Source organism: Halyomorpha halys, unplaced genomic scaffold, assembly GCF_000696795.3.
Source record: "Halyomorpha halys isolate HHAL.00 unplaced genomic scaffold, Hhal_1.1 Scaffold84.1, whole genome shotgun sequence".
Lineage (NCBI taxonomy): Eukaryota > Metazoa > Arthropoda > Insecta > Hemiptera > Pentatomidae > Halyomorpha > Halyomorpha halys.
The window spans coordinates 22,192-27,281 of record NW_027110155.1 but is presented as its reverse complement, the minus strand read 5'-3'; positions in this window follow the sequence as shown (position 1 = coordinate 27,281).

Sequence of the window (5,090 nt, the reverse complement as noted above, 5' to 3'; positions counted from 1 at the left end):
ATATTATCTAATTTAGTTTGTATCAACTGATAAATCGGGGAGTATTCCCTATAATGACTTGGGATATCATAAGTATAAATAAATAAAAACCATATAGTACAAGAGCCGGGAAGAAAAGAGGCCATTATCTTACCCCAATTGTTGACTACTTTAACGAAAACTATGTATTTATTTATTACTAGTCAAAACTGATGGGTCTGCCAAGTATTGGTAGAGGGAATAAAAAATGGCGGCTGTTTCAAAACCTTAAAAAACGTTAATTTTTCATTTGTTGCTCTATATCTTAAAAACTACCGGCAGCATTAGAAAATCTAAGAGAACATTATTTAAAGAAGAGTAAATTTGCTGAAATATTAGCCCTAATAGAGCTATTTACATTCAATAGTTTTCATAAAATTTCATAAAAAATACACTGACAAATCAGTAGTTAGTGAATTTATTTGATACATCTTAAAAACTATTCGACAAATAGATGACTATTAGCCCTCAAATTAAAGCTAGTTTAATAGATTATAAAGAAGTTTATGACATTTATTTAAGCCGGAATAGTAGTTGTTATGATATTTGCTAAACTAAGTTGTTTGGACTAAATTGCAAAATTTGTATTCATATGCGAATATCTTAAAGCATGCTACCCCAACAAAGATGCGTGTCATGAACTACTTTACAGTAAGTTAAATTACTTTTATTTTGATTGCTAGCAGACATCTGTAAGTCTTATTGTTCCTGAGATATTGTTTTCATAAATCCAAAAAGTCAGCCCGAACAACTAGATATTAACATTTTATGAATTTATTTTGTCAGATATCACAAAAACTACTGCTCCTACTAAAATAAATGTCATAAAGTACTTTATACTACATTAAACTAGCTATAATTTGAGTGTTAATAGGCATCTATATGTTGAACAGTTTTTAAGATATAGATTTCTCAAAATAAATTCACTAACTACTGATTTTTCAGTGTATTTTTTATGAAATGTTTCAATTTAAAAAGCTATATCTAATGAACGGTTGAATGTAAATTCCTCTATTAGGACTCATCATTTAGTAAATTTACTCTACTTTAAATGATGTTCTCCTGGGTTATCTAGTACTGTTGGTAGTTTTAAAGATATAGAGCTCCAAATGAAAAATCCATTTTTTAACAGTTTAACACAGCCACCATTATTTATTCCCCCTATCTATACTTAGCAGACTCATCAATTTTGACAGTAGTAATTAGTAATTATACATATTTTTCATTAAAGTAATCAAAAATTGGAGTGAAATAACTGCCTTTTTTCTCCTTTCGGGCTCTTGAATTTTTTTTTTCTAACATCCTTAATATATTTATTTATAAACAAATACAATACATACAATATATATATACATACATTAAATTACTCTTGTTTTGCCCCATTGCATTTTATAAAGGTTTACAGGGTCCGCTGAAGGCGTGTTTACAATCGTAGCATGATAGCCAGGGGTCTTGTAGTGGTGATGATGTGAATGACTTCAAGACTCCCCAACTTCCCTTGGCGAGGACGTCATCCAAGGGGACCGTGCTTTGCCACCTCCCAGATCTTATTGGAGAAGCGATTTTCCTGAATAGCGGGTTGACACAGGCCTTTAGCCTGTCAAAGAATTTGATGTGCCTCCGTCGTATATACTTCGGCACAGAGGGAAGCTGGAGTTCTAGGTGGATGATGCTGTTTGGCCCTGTGCAATGAAGTTCCTCGGACAATCCGCAGGAGGACGGAGTTCTGGTGGCTCTGCAACTTTTGGAGCGTGGTTTTGTAGAGGTGTCGCAACAGGTTTGTACCATAAATCATTGTTGTTTTCCAAACCCTTAAAAAATAAATTTAATAAACAAAAATAAAATAAAACAAGTATAATATAGAAATACTGTTTTTCTATGCGTTTGAAAGAGTGGATTGGTCAGAGATTGGTGGGAGTCAAAGAATTTGACATGCCCCGACCAATGAACTCTGGTACTGTGGGCAGATCGAGGAGCAGATGAAGTTCTGGAGGTTTCTTCTTCTTCCACGATGTTGTTCGGACGATCCTCCGCAGCATGCTGAATTGTATGTCTGATGATGACCTTATATGTTTGCAACTCCAGCCGAAGAGAGAGTTGCGGGAACTTAAGTATGTGGTATAGCCTGTAGGTCTTCAGGCGGGCCAGCTTGAGTCTCTCCCGAACGTGACTGGAGTAGGTTAGGTGCATATCCAGTGTGACGCCCAGGTAGAGGATGGAGGAGATCCGCTGCTTAACCTCGTCGAATTTGAAGGTGGTAGGCAGCGACTTCTTTCCTATTTGGAACGACATGATGATGGCGTCCGTTTTGCCTGGGTTCACCCTAATCCCAATATATTTAAGTGCATCAGTGATGGTGGTTGCAGCGTCTTGGATGATGGATGATGTCATGAAGGTAGATAATCTAAGAACGCTACCAGAGCGTGTCTTTTCTTTTCGAAACCGTTAATTATAAATTCCGATATAATGTATATATAGTTGACCGTCAAAATTTATATATATGAAGATGGTCAGAATTGTGGTCAAAAAAAGAACAAATAGTTTATAACTAATTTAATGTCCGACGTTTCGCCCCACTTTTCAGGGCTTCATCAGGGCTGTTCAAAGCGAAAGGTTGAACAGAAGTCTTTTTGGGCCAAATCTGCAACGAATGGGATGCTAAGGTCTTTGTGAATGAGTTTATTTGTAACGTAATAAATAGCATCAAGGATTTTACGTGGGATTTTGGATTGTAAAGATTGGATGCGGGAGGAATTTGATGGCTTGGTAGAGCCCCAGAGCTCAATTCCATATGTCCAAATTGATCTGATTATCGTAGTGTATACTAATGTTTTGTAGTGAATGGGAAGTTTAGAGCGTTCGTCGAGTAAGTGTTGTAGCAATCGGAATCTACGAGCAGTTTCCTGTCGTTTCAGTCTTCTGTGTGGATTCCAAGTAAATCTCTTGTCATGATGGAGTCCTAAATATCGAATCTGTTCAACAGGCGTAGGAAGGTAAAGGTTTACGACGGAGAGTATTGGTGATCTGATGGGATTTGTCAGGATTTATTTTGATTCTCCAGTTTTGACACCATTCTTCAATAGATGTTGTGTGTGTCTGTAGTGTTTGTGATGCATTAGTTGGGTCGTTGTTTACAGACAGTACACATGTGTCATCAGCGGATGTTGTTAGGGTGGGTTAGGATGTTAGCTGTATAAACCCTATAAAGAATAGGACCTAAGATACTGCCTTGAAGAACTCCGGCGGACTGAGAAAGGATTTTAAAATCTGAATTAGCATAATTCGCACATAAGATGTATAAGTAGTGTCTTAAATAATGAAAAACAGTTTAAATCAACATAATTAAATATGTGAAAGAAAAAGATATAAGTAAAAGATGCCAATGGAATGAATGAAAGAAAATGATATAGGTATATGATGCCAATGGAATGAATGAAAGAAAAAGATATAGGTATATGATACCAATGGAATGAATGAAAGAAAAAGATATAGGTATATGATGATATATAGGTATATTGGCAAGAAAGAAAAAAAAAATGTTATAATCAGAGAGAAAAAAATATTATAATGAGAGGAAAAAAAATGTTACAAAGGGTAAAAAATACAATGAAATGAAAAATACAATGAAGGCCTAAAAAAATACAATGAAGGCCTAAAAAAAATGCAATGAAAAATACAATGAAGGCCTAACGAACCGAAGGTTCGATTCCGACACCACCAATTGCTCTCTACATACATCCACCCAGTGATAACCCTTCAAATCCAATTCTATTAAATCAGTTTTAACACATTCCTCCTATCTACGTCTCGGTCTACCCCTCGAACGTTTACCCGTGGCTTTAGTCTTATTAACATTTTAGGGATCCGCTCATTACTAAGCCCTACAACTTTACACGCCCATCTTGTACGCCGCAATGCTATAACTTGAATTATATTTACCGGGTGCAGTTTTCTTAATGCTGTGTTGTGTAGCCTTCATCCTTTATCAATCGGAATATTTTACGTAATACTCTATTTTCGAAAACCCTAAGATGCTGTTGTGCATCCCTTAGTGTAAGAGGCCATGTCTCGCTCCCATAAAGAATAATAAGAAGAATAGTTTTTTAAATTCTAATTTTTAAGTTTTTGGATAGAAGTCGCGAGCTATGAAGTTTCAAAATTTAAAATAACAAGCACTTCCCGCCTTTAACTTATCTTTTATTTCCCCATGAATTTCGTTTTTTCTAGTTACCTTAGAACCTAAATACTTAAACCTATCTACCTGTTCAAAGGTATTTCCTCCTACATCTAAATCACCAAAATTGTCAGCATTTCTGTTGCTAACCGTAGATTTTGTTTTATCCGTATTTACTTCAAGACCTAGTTCCTTCCTGGAATTTATTAACGCGATTGTATTTAGTTCTATAGTTTCCTTCCCTCATCCAATAATACCAAATCATCAGCATACCCAAGCGCCGGAATTTTACCATCCAAAGTTAAACCATTTACAATTCATCACACTTTTAATGAGATATTTTAGTAATAGATTAAATAAAATAGGTGATAAGGAATCGCCTTGTTTTAAACCCGACTGTACCTGGAATTTCTCAGAATAATGATTACCAATTCGTACCTTATTAAACGTTTCGGACATGCACATCCGTATAAGATTTACTAACTTCTTTGGTATCCCCTGTACAATAAGAATATTATACAGCTTCTGGCGGTCAATAAAATCGTAAGCCTTTTCTGCAGGATTTGCTAACCCCTTCACGACCGTAGGCTGGTACCCTCCGGAGTACACCCTCTGATGACTTACGGTTAGTTTCCGTAAGACTCACCCTGCCAATTCACCTCCTAACCTACTGAACACGCATGGTCGTCATGGCCTTCTGGTGTAGAGTACATCACATCTTCTATTGGAGTCAGAACTAATTAATTATACACAGGCACTTCGACACTATAAAATATAGAAGTAACATATAGAAAAAATCTAGCATAGATGCATTAAATAAGAGCCATATTGCATTATATATTTTATTTTTTGAATACATTTTCCTGTTTACATTTGAGTAATAATTATTATTCCATAT